A 16,362-nucleotide genomic window follows, 5' to 3' on the forward strand; every position below is an offset into this window, starting at 1 on the left:
GCTCAGGCCCATTTAATGGTGCCACTTGTGCCAAGCTCCAGTTCTGCAGCTCCTCATCTTGTTTTCTTTCTAGAGGAGAGCCACGGCAGAGCTTCCCGCTGCCAAGCAGACAGTGAGGGTGCGAGCCCACGTGCTCGGGGAGCTCAGGCAGGCACAACAGCTGAGCCAGCTCCTGGGGCAAGGAGACCCAGTGATCCCACGCTGGCCCCTGCAAGCCCCAGCACTGCTCCGATTAACTCGCAGCACTGCACAGCAACTGTGGAGGCTTGCATAATACCCAAAACATTTCTCATCGTTGCCTACCCTCCACTACTTTTATCTGCTTTCCCATAGTATTTCTCACATGGGAGACTCCTGCCTATCCTCCAGTTCTCCTCAATGCATCCCCTTTCCCATTAACACACCTGTGCAAGCCACCCAAACTGAACACCACAGTGAAGGAATTTTTAGAAAAACATCAAAAGACTACCACCTTCCTTGTACTCTCACTCTTACCTCTAAAAGCCAGTTAAAAATACCAAATATGAAACTTTAAAATTCTACTCTTACAAAACCCCACGGAATATTCGGAATGTAGCTTCTGAAAAGATTTGAGAAAAAGCAGTTTTCATAAAAATGGTGATTAAAGACAGATTGCTTAGAAGTTGTAGAGAACAAAACAAGCCAACAAACTCAAAGCAATGATTTTGCCAGTCACGCAGAAAAATGAGTGAAAGAAGTTCAGATTCTTATATTTTAGTTACCACTGTTAGCTGTATTTAATTAGAAGAACTGAAGAGATCTGCCTCTACTTTTCAGAAAAAGATTCTATCATTAAAGATTTATTTATGGAATATATTTGCACATAAATACAGAAGCACAATAAAATGCTGATAAGCAGCAAGCAAGATATCTTCCCAGGGACTTTCTTCTAAGCAGTCTGCAAAGCTAAGTCATAGCGGCAAGCGCCTGCTCCCAGAACATTTTTAACTGTTCCACATAAAAAAGCTGAAAAGCTCATAATTACATTATCAGTATCATGGGCCCGCTACCTTTGATTTTTCACTGCTTGTGGAAGAAGTCTCAGTCCATTTAAGTTTGCCTAGGTATTTGAGCACTGAAGGATTCCCGTATGAAGTTACATACGGAAAGGATTTCACTGAAAACCAACAGTGATCGTACAACGTCAAGAATGCTGTGCAGGTACTAATAAAGTTGTTCAAACACTGGAAGAAACATTTTTTGTTCCAATTTTTTTTCAAAGCTTCAGAGTCTCACAGGAAAAAAAAAAAAAAAAAAAGACTAGAGCTTATTTCTCACAAGTAAATCATGCTGTGTTTATCAGTACGTGCAGCTGACAGGACCTTTCTCCCATGGAAACCAGATGGCACAAGCAACACCGAAACAGCCAGTGTCAGTCAGGAAGGCGAGCACAGACCCTCGGGGATCAGCGAGGAGGAGGAAGGGCAGGCGGTTCCACAGCACCAGCCCCAGAGCAGCCACCATCCCGCCTGCGCCTCTCCAAGTGAACTCGGCAGATGTTGGAGCACCGGCTCTCGGGCGCCTGCGCACCCGGAGACACTTACTTTCTATGGTGAATCCAGGCCTAATTACTGCTGCCTTCAGCTTGGCAACCTGCTCGGAAAACCTGACATATCTGCCTGGTTCAGTGAGCTCCCAGAGCCTGCATGTTCCTCCACGGTGCCCCTGGGAGTGTGGAGTTTAAGGGCTCAAGACCTCGGGTATATCTAGGCCCAATTAACGCAGAAAACTTCATTTTCTCCTACAGCATTTTACTTCAATTTAAAAGAAAACCTTATCTCCTTGAAGACTGTGTAGAAGTCACTGCAGCAGATAACGTCACTGCAATGCCAGAGCTAAAGCGGCCTCAGGAGCACGCTCCCATCCCACGTGCCCTGCAGTGGGCTGACCTGACCCACGGTGGGCTTCGTGGTGCACCCATGGACCACCCTCCCCCCGTGCAAAGCGGGGAGCCTGCGGTTGAAGGATCACTGAGGGAGGAGCACCGAGGGCCTTGCGGGACCAAGCTGAGCAGTTCTGATCCCTTTTTTAGAAGGAAAAATTCCCATTAACTTCTCTGGAAGCAGGATTGGGCCCAGGGCCCAAAAATGCTCTGGGTTCCCAAGCCCTTACTCACCGCTCCCAGTCGGACTCGCCTGCACGGGAGCCAGCAGTGCAGTAGGAATGTGGGGAGCCGCTCCAGGTGGCACGGGCAGCAGCGGCTGCAAGAGGCCAGCATCCGGCACCGCGCTGCTCTCATTCCTCCAGCCTGCACCGCCGGCGTCCACACCCAAGCTCGGCCAGAAGAACAATTCCATGCTTCGTACTTGCTGCGTTAAATGCCATGCATATACTTCATAAATGCTGTCTCTCTCTGTCTGTGGGCACGCATAAAGGGTGAACACAGATGCCATCAACTGAGCTTCCCATGCAGGCTCTTCAGTCAAACTTGACCTTACAGCCACACAAGTCAGGACACATTATTTACAAAGCTTTCAACATTTTACTTTTCTCTGCAAATAATACCTGCTCCAAGTTCAAGCCCAAAAGTATTTTGCCTTGCCAGATGATCTGCAACTGTCTCATGACTTACTGCATTGTTATCATCACAAAGCTTAGCAAACTGGGCTGCTAAGTCTATTAATCTTCTGAAACACAAAGTCTGCAACCGTAGAAACAAAACATCTCACTACAAGATACATAAAATGTGGTATAGCAAGATAAGGGGAAAATTCAGTGCACACTCTGTTAATTTTCTTCTGTGTCACAGCAAACAAGACTGACGCGCTTTTGTAAGAACTCTGAATGTAACGCTACTGACAAGTATGTAAGTGAAAAAAACTCCCTTTATCACAGCAGCCTCCCTCAGGGGCAGACAGCAAGGTACGCACTTCCAATAGGAAAAACTGGACCGTATGCAGAAGTTTAAACCACCACCTGTAAATTGAAAGGAAGAACTGACAAAATGAGTCAAACGCAGCTGGGCTAGCAACGGAGGGCCATGCAACAGCTCACTTTTCAAAATGTCAAATGACTAGACATATTTTAACCTGTATAGTACTTATTTATTTTTGTTGTGCTGAAATGCATTCCGATTCAGCCACCGATATACAGCTTGCATATTTATGTCCCCAGATATTTTTCTGTGAAAACAAATACTTGGCATATTTGCCAAAAGCATAAGGTCCTAAGAGCAACACAGGCAGTTGCATGCTTTCTGACAGTGCTCAAATAAGGGCTGGGAGCTCTTTCTCTCCAAGACTGCTCACTGGCAGTGATGAGCAGCTGCCGAGGGATCGGGACTGCAGGACATGCAGACCCAGGGGCTAAGCGGGCAGCCTGGCTGCAGCACACGCTGGCCCATGCCCCATGCTGAGTTAATGCCAATTATACACTTGGCGTAGGGAAATGATAATCCAGCTACACAAAACTCACAGCCAGCTGTGGTTTACTCAGTCCTGGCTTCCTTGGTTTTCCAGTGTAACCTATAGATTCAAACAAGATGAACTTGAAGCGCACTGTTTAGCATCCTAGTGACAGAAGTATTTTTTTACCTTACAAACTGCTGCTGATATTTCTAATTAATGCCAAAAAGCAATTATCCCATTGAAAATTCAAGCTGCACTTAGCGAGGACAGATTATATCCATCGCAAACTTTGGCTTCTTTTCTTTATAGTACATCTAAAGGGAGTTTTCCCAGCTACCTAAAATAAAGATCTCTTGGGTAAAAATATTCTTTTATACATTTGTATGCTGCATTGCTGATTTGAAACATGAGTTATTTCACAGAGTACTAGCTGACAGTAAGTAGACATAAAAAAAAAAAAAAAAAATGGATCCCAAAGGAAAAGCAATTCTCCTGATAGGTAGCTGGATTTCATCCTGAGGTCAGCATGCATCAAACCCTCATGCAGTCATCAAACAGCCCAACGGGCACAAGCAGCCTTGCACGCGTTGACCTGCACCAGCTCAGCGCTGCTGCCATCGCCGTCCTGCTGCTCCCACTGAAGCTATGGAAGACATTTCAAATCAGCCTCAGCGCAGGACAATTTACTGCTGGTTCTGAATGCACCTAACAGTGTAAAACATTTGTCACTGGCTTTATTCTCCAAGCAAAGTGATGACTAAGACATTCACCCTACACAGACCACTGAAGGGAGAACAGGAAGGGGTGACGTGGACTGCTCACTCGCTTGAACGTCCTTAACAGGAACCACAGTCCCTTATAAAACGCCATATGCAAAACCTTCACCTCTCAATTCTATTAAATGTGTACATTTTTTATCTTGGCATGTATTAAGAGTTTCATCACAAATGTGGCACAGTTTTACTGGTCCCTTCTCTTTCCTTGTTAATTGCGCGAACTCTCATTGACACCAATGGGAATTACAACTGCACATATTCACAGCAGAAGAGACTCCAAATGTCACCAAGGATAGCAATAAAAATCCATTCACGTTTATTCTTTCAGTAAATAATTATGGGGTAGTAGGAGGGAAATATTCTTTACTTTGCTGCATTACTTGGGAAGCTAAGTTTACAACACATAACTGATAATAAAATAAAATGAAAAAATAATAATCATAGGCAACTGCTCTAATCCCTAAGGAACACAAACAGTGGAGACCACTGCATGCACAAGCAAAGGAAAGCCCCAGAGCCCCTGCCTGCCCTGGGTCCTCCTGCTGCCCCCTCTGCCCTGCACGGGGCTATAACTAGCAGGAGGGATCTGAACGTTGAGATCCCTAGGGAAGCAATCAAACCCAGCCAGACTCCACACCTTACAGATGTTAGGCAGATAAAGCAATTAACCAAAATCCTGGACCTACAAACCTGAGCTTTGCTCACACTCCAGCAGATCTCTGAACCCACCGCGTTTGCGTGTGGGGTTATTCTGCCACCACTTACAAATGAACAACAGTACCAAAGCAGATCATTTCGGGCAACACCTGATCACTGACATCAGTACCCTTCCTTGTTCACACTGGGAATCCATCTAACAACACACAAAATAAAACCACAGTAAAATTCCTTCTGGACAGGACTAGTTGCAGGAATGTTTTTAGAAATATCCATAGTTACAGAAGTCATCCCCAGCATGGACAAAAATTATAAAAACATGACAACAAAAGGGAACAGAACTTTGCATTTCATCTTAATGAGCTGGTCTTCAAAGCATTTGCATTTAAAACAGGCGTAAGGCAAAGTTACTGCAAGGTGTCTTTTATAATCCAACAGGTGTGACTTCCTCTGTGTTAGTGGCATCAGAGAAATGATGTGCTAGAGAAATTATGTTCCCAGTTTATACACGCAGTTCCCAAGTAGCAATCATCCTCTATTCTGGACATCAAGAGGCGCTAAGGCTCATCCTCCTAATTACAGGCATTCCTGTGCCATTACCACCTTCGCATTAAAGCTGAAGCAGCAGAATAAAACAAGTACTTAAAGGAAACAGAGACAAAAGCGTATGTTTTAATCTGAACTGGCCACAAGACCTTCATCTACACCACATGTATAAGAACCTTTACTGTGGCCACATAAACGATCCTGGACAGTATGGTAAAAAACACACCATTTTACCAGTCTGTCTCCTCTGGGAAACCAAAATAACGGCCCTGTGGACCCTTTTGACTATTTAATGTTTGTTTCGGCTGCTTGATGTGATGCATCACCATGTGTATCACCATATACACCTATGTATACTAGGTGTCCAGTATACTCGGGCTCTAAATTCAGGGAAGTCAGATTTGCATCTGACACAGAATGCAAAGTGATGCAGCTTGGACACTGTTCAAAGGCCACAGAACAACTACACTCACCAGTCCTCTAAAAATCCCTTGGAGAACAGGCTACAGCAAATGACATTACACATTCTTCCCAACAGTATCTTTCTTGCTTGTGAAATTTTGGAACGCTGCATTTTCAGTGCTCCTGCAACATGCAAACTGGACAAGCACCAGAAACCTCCATGCAAAACCAGTTCTAAAAGAAACCAACAGAAGCACCTGCTACTTTCTAATGCCTGTCACTGTGCGGTATTTGTCATAGAGGCATACAAAAATGTTTGTTTATTAACCCTTGGCCTCGCTGTAGGAAGCAGAATATAGATAAACTCGCTAATTACTACCTAGTGATACTACAAGATGATGAACAGCATCTGACACTTTGTGAAGCAACAAAGTAGTGGCATTCAAGAGGTGGAGTAACACAAAACAAAATTAACCTCTTCCCAAAACTGAAAATGAATGTCTACATTTAAGGCCTGATACAGCTTGATTCACACTTATTTCTGATTATACCGTTGAACTTCCCACAGCAGAATGAACTAACAGCTCTTCCAGTCTCAAGTAAAATCAGCAAAACACCCTGAAATTTTTACACGCCCCACCAGCACGGCACCGCCAGCAGCAGCAAAGGTCTGCGTGCCCCTCGCTGACCAGTCCAGCACCAAGCCTTACCAGCACTGCACCCCACTGAGGTGCCTGCCATGCGGCCACTGCGATGCCAAGGCACTCCAGGAACCACGCGGCACCCTACTAAACCCCCATTCAAGCATCTTTCTTAGGATTACGCTTTCGCCATCTCCCAAGTCTCACCAGGACAAACTGGGCCGAAAACCCTCGGACACACTGTATGCTGACGGCAGCCAGCCAGTGAAAGAGTAACTTCTTGGGCCTGACTGCCTACAGAAAAACCTGTGAGTAAAGACTGAATTATGATTACTTCTGCAATTAGATGACAATAAACAAGAGAAATTTTAAATTAAGAGTTCTCTGCTTTCACTAATTAAACTGTTTTGTTGATACTGCTGAAGACTGATACTAGTCATTATTACCTCATTAATCCACCAGATCTAAATCTCCTAATGCCTTCTGCCACGAGGGTGAAGAACATGAATTAGGCATTTGCCTAGGAGGGTCTGGGCTGTCAGCAGGCACTGGATACATCCGAGCTGGCGGTTTCCCATGTTTGCAATACAGCTTTCAGCCCAGAAAAACAAGAAGCTCATGCCTATCTGGCACGTGGCACAGCCATGCTTCACAACACTTCTGAGACAACGAGCATAAAGGAGGATTTTCCGCGTAAATGAAAAGAAATCACAAAGCAAGGCTGTTCCCACCACAGGGAATGCTGGCGCTGTGCAGTGCATGTATGGAAACCATACCCTCCTCTGCAGCTGAGGGGAGTTTTCACAGGACAGCTTTAACACCGTTTCCTTACTCAAGTGAATTACAAATTGCTCACATCATGCCCCAACTTTGCCCACCAATTCAACTGCCTCATGGTAAAACAGAACATCTTTGGACTCAGACCCCTGCCCACCATTCAAAATAAATTTAATCCAACGATGGCTTTAAGGAAATGAGACAATAAATATGCCCTGTCACTTCATCTTTCATATCATATCAGAGTACGAAATCTGTAGCCTGTAGCCCAAGTAAGTAACAGCAGCACAATCCTACACTTTTAGGTGTCGCGTAAACTACACAGGCTCCACAATAACCGCTATTTCATACGTACAACGTGCAGGCTGTAACTTTTCAAAATTTTCTCAGGTCTAGAGACTAACTGGTTATGAAACTTTGAACATTCAGTCATCACCATTGCTCTTCTATTTAAACATCTTCTGTTTCAACTAAGGCTGAAGAAGTTATGTAGCTTAGAAAGCCCAGCTTTTAAATCCAGGGCAGTCCAATTCCATTTTAGTTTTCAGTCTACATCTGCTCCGAAGCCTGCCGAGGAAAGCAGAGTGACACAAATTTGACGCTGCGAAAGCACGCGCTGCCCCCGCAGCCCCCCGCCCCGGTGGGTGCCGCGCTCCCCAGCCGCCCAGCCCCACCAGCAGGGACACACACACACACACACACCCCGCTTTCTGTGCCGCCGCGTCACAATCTTCCACCGGCAGCACTTCTGTCACCCACTTCAGTGCAACTGGGGACGCCAAGCCTTTGACTTCTTTCTCATGTATCTACGTTAAATTGCCGCAGCACTGTTTTCCATCAGCAGGGCGGGCAGGGGTCAGGTCCCCCCGCCGGCCGGCGCTGCGATCCCCGGCCCCGGGCTCTGCCCCTCAAACTTCCCCCGCAGCAGTAAGCACCGTCAGTTAATTATTCATCAAGCAAACTGTTTCCTTGTTGTCACTTTGGAACGTGCCGTTTCATTAGAACCTCTTTCCCACAGCGCTAACGAGGATCCCGGCCGGTTCTTTGTTCGGCGCCGCCGTTCCCCGCCCGGGCCCGGCCCCACGCAGGGCCGCCCCCGCTCGGCACCCCCGGCCCCGGTGCAGCCAGCGCTCCGGCACAGGTCCCCCGCAAAAAAACAACGGAAATAAATAATTTCTGGAAAAAAACAATCATGTATTTTTCTAAAATAACCATGTTATAGAGAAGACATCCCCGCGTTTTTCTCTTCCACTACGCTGGCATCTTACCGAACCGACCTGTTTGCAGTAACTCGGGGCAAAACAAAGTTCGCAATTCAAGAGCTTTCTCCAAAACCGAAGCCCGCCCCCCAAGCCCCCAGGCCGAAGCCCAGCGCCCCGTCCCCGTGGTAAGGCGGGAGCCGCCACGGGGTCGGCAGCGCAGCGGCGCGCTCAGGAGGCCGCCGGGCCGCCCGCCCCCCTGGGATGCCGCCGTCGCACAGGGCGTCTAGCCGCACTCCCCGCAGCGCCCGGACACGGCCGCGGCCGCCGCACAGCGGGCGGCCCACCCCGGCCCCGCGGGCTCTGCCTGCCCCGGGCACCCGGGCCGCGCCGGGGGGAGCTCCCGGTCCACGGGCGGCGAGTCCCCCAGGCCGGGCCACCGCTCCACCAGCGCGGGCCCCGCTCTCGGCCCCACCGGGCCGGCCCGAACCCCCCCTGCCTCCACCGCGCCGCCGCCCCCGCCAGGCCGCCACCCGCGGGGCCCACCGCAGCCGCCGCGCCGGGGGAGGCCGCGCCGGGCCGGGGGCAGCCGCGCCGCGGGCACCTGCCGCCGCCGGCGGCACTCACCTCTGGCATGCCCGCGGGCGGGCGGCGGCCCGGCCCGGGCACGGCGGTGGCGGCCCGGCCCAGTCAGGGGCGCATGCTGTCAGCGCCGCCGGCGCGGCGGGCGGGCGGGAGGCGGCGGCAGCGGCCCGGGCTCCCCGCGCCGGCCCCGGCCCCCGCTTCCGCCGCCGCCCCCGCCCGTCCGGAAGCGCGCCGCGGCCCCGCGGGCAGCCCCGCGCCCCGGCAGGCCCTCGGCGGGGGCCCGGCTCGGCCGCACTCACCTAAGCCCGGCACAGCCTCCGGGATCCGGGCGCAGCGAAGCCAAGGGAGAGGTGAAGAGCGGGGGCGTCGCGAGCTGCTCTCCCCCGGGGACTCGCCTCCCTCATCCTCCCCGCGGCGGCGCGGCCCGGCGCCTCATGAGTCACGGTGCCCGAGCCCCAGCACACGTGCCCGGCCCCGCCGCCGCCTCCGGTTTCGGAGGAAAGGGAAAAAGGAAAAAAAAAAAAAAAAAAAAAAAAAGGCAGGCAAAGCAGGGGGAGGGAAGCGAGGGGGAAATGTCACCGGCAACACCGCTCCGCTGGCACCGCCGCCCGGGACGGGCCCGTGTCTCCAGGCCCGTGGGGCGGCGGGGCCGGGCTCCCTCCGGAGCCACCAGAATACCGCGCCCCACCCCCGTCCCGCTTCCCGCCTTTCTGCAGCTTGGCAAACACCGCGGCGCAGAGCGGCCATGGCCCCGGCCAGGCCAGCCCCGAGGCTGGCAGCTGCACTCCCAGGCCCTGTGCCATCTGCCATGCTGCTCTCCACAGGAGGCCTCTCCGGCCAGAGCTGGTGGCCGGCACCCACCACGGCGGCCGGGCGCTGTGCTGAGCCTCCCTGGGCACCACAGAGACCCAGCGTGCCTGCAGGAAAAGGAGCTACAACAGCACAGGTCAGTCTGGCATGGCATCAGTCTGACCTTGCCCGGCCACCCACATCCAGGGCCACGTGCGAAGGCACCCCAACAAAGCAGTCTGGTGCTTGGGGGACAGGAGAGGGATGTATACCTAAACATGGGACCAGAGGCAGGCTGCCAGGTGGGGGGGGCGCGGGGGCACACACAGGGTCCGGTCCCACCAGTGTCAGCCCACCAGGATGCAAGAAGTGGGACAGGAGCTCTGGGAATGGTGGTGGGGTCGAAATGATGGAAAGACCTGGAAACAGCCCGCTCATGCCAAGACTGAGGGAAGCACAGCAACCATCTTCCAAGATTTAAGGACACTGCAAAGTGCAGGAAACAATCTCGTGTCTGTGTCAGTGGTGGTGAGGACAAGAAGATAGGCTTAAACTGCAGGGAGAGAGACTCGGCTGGACTCAGAGGGTAAAAAAAGGACTGACAAGGGTACTAAATCAGGGTTAGGCACTCATCTGGAGGAGTGATTCAAGTACGCTCCATTCCGCCAGGGGCAAGGGAATGGATTAAGTGACCTTTTGTCATCCCTTTTCCAGATCTTTCTTCCTCTGACCCTGATGAGGTTTACTCTTTTGATCTATACTTCTCTTTTATAGCATGCAGTCTGCTCCATCCCCAAGGCACGCCATACACCTCTTACATTGTTAATTCTTCTTCCTTTTGCCATTTACCATAAAAGAGTCTTGTGCCTTTGAAAACTTTTTCAGTTCTTTATGTTTTATCATTTTAATAAAACCAGTGGCAGCATTCCCTGACTTCGTCTTTTCATATCAAGGCAGCAGTCATGTATTAGCCAAAATCACACCCAAACCCTGCAAATATTTGCCATCATTCCAGGAGACATATGCTTAGTATTTTTTTCCAAAGTAGTATATCATCTGAAGCAACTGTTTATTGACAAGGATGAGTGCGTTTCGATGCAAATACACACACGTTTTCAAAAAACCTCCATTATTCTCTTTTCCCTTAAACTTTTAATTTCAATTTCTGTTTTCTTCCATAGGCAACAATTCTGAGAACCGTTGCCTCATGGTGAGTGCTCCAACAGCTTCTGTCCTTCCCTGGTCCCCATCACTAAATGTAACGGTAGGACAAATAGTCAAGACAAGGAAATACCCCTTTCCCCCTCCATGAGCAGCTCCCATGGGTGCCAGGCCCAGGCCGGTGCCCAGTCACCAGGTATGGGGGCAGCGGGTTGCTGGTTGCCCAGCGTGGCTGCCCACAGCCACTGCTGCCAGCCCCGTGCTCCCACCTCTCTTCAGGAATGGCAGTGGCCACAGGGATCTTCCACTGAGGCTTTAACCACTCTTGGGCTGGGAAAGCATTCTAAAACAGGCATGTCAAATGCTCGCAGCTCCACCTCCATAGAGCTTTCTCCTCGCTTTGGCTGTGAAAATTAAGATCCATCAAATAAAAGAGTGTTCACAAGAGAGAGAGTGTGAATCCTACAGATGAGTCCTGCTGCCAGTGTAATCGACACCATGCCAAAAAGACATCATAACATTTACAAGGAGGCAATTTTTTCTGAAGTTCCGTAGTTGGTACGCATCGGTCCTTTACCAGCAGGTATGGCAGCATGGGGGTATGCACAGTGAGATAAGGGGTTTAGGGACTGCTGCAAGGAGTGGGGTACCATGCACTTCAGAAGTAAAACACAGAAAGGCTATAGAAGGCTTTTCCATGGGGTTAAGTTTTCAAATTTGGTCCAGTCTCCCTTCTGGTGCCCTAACAGCTCAGGCCAGCGCCCCAGCACCCAGGTCCAAAGGAGCTGGTTTAACACTGCAGTGCACATGCTGCGCAGGGTGCCTGGTGCCCCACACCTCTCTTGCTGCTCACCTCCTTTCGTGTGGAAACACCAGATACTCCAAGCACCTCTGTCCTTTACACCTTATGCTCCTGGGTGACTTTATTCTGAATTCCAATCCCTCTGTTCTTCACTATTTTTGGCATTACTACCACACTACGTTCCCTTGAGCAGCAGCGTGCAGTGGCCGCAGCAATGCTTGGGGTGGGTGCTGTGACAAGCAGCGGTGGTGCAGCCATGCTCTGTTGCCAGAAAATAAACCCACAACCTGCTTCCCCCAAGCAGGCTCCTATTTTCAGATGTGGTTTAATTTCAGCCTCTGTTTCCACAGCCTGGGACTCCCATGCCATGTATGTGAGGCTGATGTTCATCCCCAGACAACACAAATAGTGACTACAGGAAAACTATGAGGCACATCAACGTCAGAGAAGACCAGGAAAAAGACACAGTATTTACCTCCAATATCGGGAGCACAACTCGCTTGTGTTAAACATCATCAACACAGACACCTTGTTCCAACTTCATTTTTTCTACCCCATGCTCTGGAGGTTATAGATCTGTGAGAACTTTCCGTCTTCTCCCTCTCATGCTTGTCTTTTTCCCCCAAATCTTGTATAATTTGTATTTATGATTCTGAGTATCACTTGTTACCAGTACCCAGCTGTTCTAGAATACATTTATTTTTACCTTACAAACAAAAAAAAAATCAGCACTAAAGTGGCATCTCTACCCCAACTGAATACTACTGTTACTCATTTATAGATACCAAGCTTCTGTTGACTTCTGAAATTTCAAGTGATTGCTCAGAACTACCTCCCCCACATCCTTCAATCTGTAACAGAATAAGCCACATCACTTTGCTGTTTGCTTTGACATTTATTAGGCTTGGGACTAGAAGAAATCTGCCTTTAAATATGCTTTTTTCCCTAATCCATACTTGGGGCTGAACTGAGCAGACTTAGTTTTGTGAAATGAGATGATAATGCACTTCTCAGCTTTAATGAATAATTCCTCACTTTGGGAGACAAATAGTATTACCTGCGCACAAGATTTGAACTCTAGCTGTTTCCTTTGTAAGACTTTTTATTGTATTACACAGCCTGGCATGAGTATAATTAACTTTTCTTTTTGCGTGCTCTGATCACACCCTGCAACAGACCGCATGGCACTTCTGAACCCACTGTTGGAAACAGGATGCCTCTACTGTTCCCGCCGCAGGGACTGCTCAGGCCGAGCAGCCTCGGGGAGCGTCCTGGAGGGCCGAGCACCCACGGAAACAAAGGCATGTCACTGGCTGGGAGAGCTTTCCGATATACCTGTTTATCTTTTGGGGCTTTTTAACAGAAACCGTAAAACTTTTTTACAGAGACTGTAAAGATGTAAAAGAAACATTCATTTTTCCCCTCTCAGGAAAAGATGCTGTGAATTTACACTTGTGTTTAAAATTTAATCCAGATCAATAAAAAAATCCACAAATCAATAAAAAAGTATCCCATCATGGTTTTACATTTGCCTGACCTTCATGACTTCACCTGTCATTATATAAAGCAGCAGTGGTATAGATGTACTGCTCAGATAACTTCAGCATTGGTTGCACACACCTTGGTAGTCTCTGGGAAGGAATATTGTAATGGATCATTTGTTGCTTTTCCTGTTTCTGTTCCATCACAAAGAAATACACGAGGCTGTTTCCTCTCTGTACGTTTACATCAGTATGCTGCGCATGTTCAAAGCGGTTGGTTCGGTCACAAAGTTTTCTGTACAAATTCCTCACTGCCCAGATTTCTCTTAAATAACTTCAGTAGGCCACCATCTGCACAAATGATCTTTTCCATGCACAGAGCTACCTTGAAAAAAAAATTAAAACAAAACCCTGCTGTCTAAACTGTGCCTCCTTGTCTGGCCTCACCAGCGGCAGAGCGGGCACATGGGCACCAAGATGCTCACAGCGGGAATAGCAGCTCCTTCCCCAGCCCCTCCACCCCCAGTTTAAAGGGCCTGGCTCCACAGCCCTTTCTTGGTTGCACTGGGAATTGGGTTCATTTAGTTTCACTTTCCCATCAAGTCCATTTCCATGTGGCAGCACACAGTGACCTGCCTGCTGGGTTTGGTACTTGGGGGCGGCAGCCCTGCCCTGGCCAGGCACTTCTGGTGCTGGCTTCCACGAGGAGCCCTGCTCCAACGCCTCCCGCCCCCCTCTCTGACACAGCCCGGCTCCGCTTTGCCTTATCATCACGTTTGCACCCTGTTCATCTGTGAGGTCGTTTCTCACTACATCCTGTGAAGCAGACGTGTTCTTTCACACAGGTTTATAAAGGTTACAGGCGGCAGAACCTCAGAGTGCAGAAGCCAAGCACAAGCTCTGCAGTAACAAGATGTCCAGGCAGGACAGGGTAAAGAGGAAACCGGGCTGAAATCTCAGATCCAGGGGTCTCCCAGATTATCATCCAATAATGATAACCACTACCATCAGGATACAAGACGATGGACTAATCTTACAGCAGAGAAAGAGAACAAAATAGGTCATCATACACTTATCTTCTTATGTCATTCAAACAAAAAGAGCTAAATTAGGAGACAAGGGAAGAGGGAAACATGTTGTGTACAGAGAAAATATTCTGAGTAATATTTTATGTTTTAGAGTCACTATGTGCTCCACTATGCGGAGCAGAAAAGAGGAACCTTCCTGGCTGAGCAAATGCAGCCCTGGCTCAAATGAAGGAAGAGCCTGACTTCCAGAATTCTGCAACGGCTGCCTGCCCTTCCCTCTGCAGCACGGCCTGGAGGGGCGCGGGGCCAGCAACGGGCCCAGGCCAGCCAAAGCCCTGCAAGCACGGCAGAGGGACACCAGTGTGTCCCGCGTGCCCCAGGTGAGGGCTGCTGTCGGCATCCTCTTCACAGCTACACCTCAAGGAGAATAAAAGCACATCCCACTTCAGTCCCTGCTTCAAAATGGCCTGAAGGGAAAGGTTTACAGGGAAGACCCTGAGTCGTGCTGTAACAGGCATGGCATTAGGGACATAAAGTGAAAATATGTTTAGATTTTCTCTTTGTCGTTACAAATGCAATAAATACTCTGAAAGATGACTTCAGCCTGCAGAATTAGGAAGCTGGTATTATGGATGCCTTATAGATCATTCCTAGCCCTTCCTTAGAGGTCGGTTTCTGAAGACATTCAGTATGGCAGGACAAGGTGACCCATGACACACAAACCACAGCTGCTTTAAGCAGCGACTCAGCAACCATCTTTCAATTGTTACTCCATAAAAGCAGCCACCCTGGCAGCCCGCTGCCCACCCACGAAGCTGCGGGGGCCCTATAGAGGCTTGGTGCCTATAGGCGGGCAGGCACAGATGACTGGAGGTGCGCAAACAGGGGCGCACGCAGCCAGCCGGGTCCAACGCCTCCAGCTCGGCTTGCACCAGCACTTTACTTCACACCCCAACTCCCTCCTGAGTAAGGCTGTAAATCAAATGGAGATCTTGTAAATCAAACAGCAACATCAACAAGAAAAAAAAGTAGGGTAAGAACCTAACTGAATTCAGAACTAGCCCAAAACATCCCTGGGCTGCAGGCAGCGGTGTGACCAGTGCTGGGCGGGCGCAGCCTGGATGCATTGGCAGCACTGCCAGGGTCGGTGCACCAGCAGCTGCTGCACTCCCCACGGCACCCCAGGCACGGGGAGGTTTGTCCAGCAGCACAGGCACTCCCAGCTGCTCACCCAGAAGCAAAGCTGCTCTCAAGATTTACAGTAACATAGCACTTAACGGATAACTGCATGAAGAGCTCCACAGTCTCCTTTGCCATCTGACCCCCATCCGCACAGTGACCACGGCAGCAGCGGCTGCTCTTCGCTGCAGAGCAACTGCAGAGCTCCTGCCGCGGGGAGCGCGAGGTGCTGCTGTACCTGTCTGTTAAACAGGCAAATGCCAATCTCATTGCAAATCCATCTAGCTGCAAATGTCTTGTGCCTTCATTTTATCATACCAAATAGCTGTGATACGATAGTCACAAAATAAACCTTGTACTCTATTTTTCCTTTTTTTACCCCTAGCCTTCATTAAAGGCAGATATGCAGGTTACTTCAAACACAGACTAAACACCATTGCCATCCTGGAGAAACTATTTGCTTCCTTATGCCCCTAATTTGTTCAGCACTCACAAAACTCAAGTTCCCCAAAATGTACATTTCAGCCTTGCCCATAAAGCAAGCAATGGTTACATCTCCGCTAGCACAGGGCAGCTTCTGAAGCAACGAACTTCCGCTTCTGCTTCTCCGCGGCACGGAGGCCATCGCTTCCGTGCTGCCCTGCTAAAACATTTTTATTTTCCCCCCACCCCGGTTTAACAATATTACCTGCATGCACATTTTAGTAAAGATAATGTGCACATTTCAGACTTTGGCCTCCCTTTGTATTGTCCTTTTATTTTAAAGCCTCCTGCAGCTACTAAGTGGTAATATTTTTGTTAAAAGTAATAAAATACTTAAAATCTCTACTAGTCTGCAAGCATATAAACAAGTAAAATTCACGCTGCTAATTTCATGGCAAATATTTACTGTATACGCTATGCCTTTTCTGCTTTCTGCAAAGATGGTGTCTTTACTGCCCTTCAGCTGGTGCTGGACCCCAGCCAGCAGC

At 49.4% G+C, this 16,362-nt stretch overlaps 1 protein-coding gene and 1 long non-coding RNA gene across 22 annotated transcripts in view; one reads left to right on the top strand and one right to left on the bottom strand.

The window, feature by feature from the left end:
• Positions 1-16,362, bottom strand: part of MBNL1 (muscleblind like splicing regulator 1) — a 111,588-nt gene that overhangs the window by 92,596 nt on the left and 2,630 nt on the right. For 14 of the 21 annotated variants that reach the window (XM_037406528.1, XM_037406524.1, XM_037406531.1 and 11 more), the window contains exon 1: positions 9,251-9,406. The exons of 2 other annotated variants lie outside the window; for them this stretch is intronic. The gene's annotated coding sequence lies outside the window, so the exon portion shown is untranslated. Of the gene's footprint in view, positions 1-2,137; positions 2,163-8,993; positions 9,100-9,250; positions 9,410-16,362 lie in introns of those variants that run through there. 5 more of the 21 variants (XM_037406519.1, XM_037406525.1, XM_037406510.1 and 2 more) reach the window with 4 other exon arrangements.
• Positions 9,768-14,392, top strand: LOC119156582. The gene is made up of 2 exons (XR_005107213.1): positions 9,768-9,897; positions 10,922-14,392. It is a non-coding gene; the product is annotated as an uncharacterized LOC119156582 (long non-coding RNA).

This window comes from Falco rusticolus, chromosome 13 (genome assembly GCF_015220075.1).
Source record: "Falco rusticolus isolate bFalRus1 chromosome 13, bFalRus1.pri, whole genome shotgun sequence".
Classification (NCBI taxonomy): domain Eukaryota; kingdom Metazoa; phylum Chordata; class Aves; order Falconiformes; family Falconidae; genus Falco; species Falco rusticolus.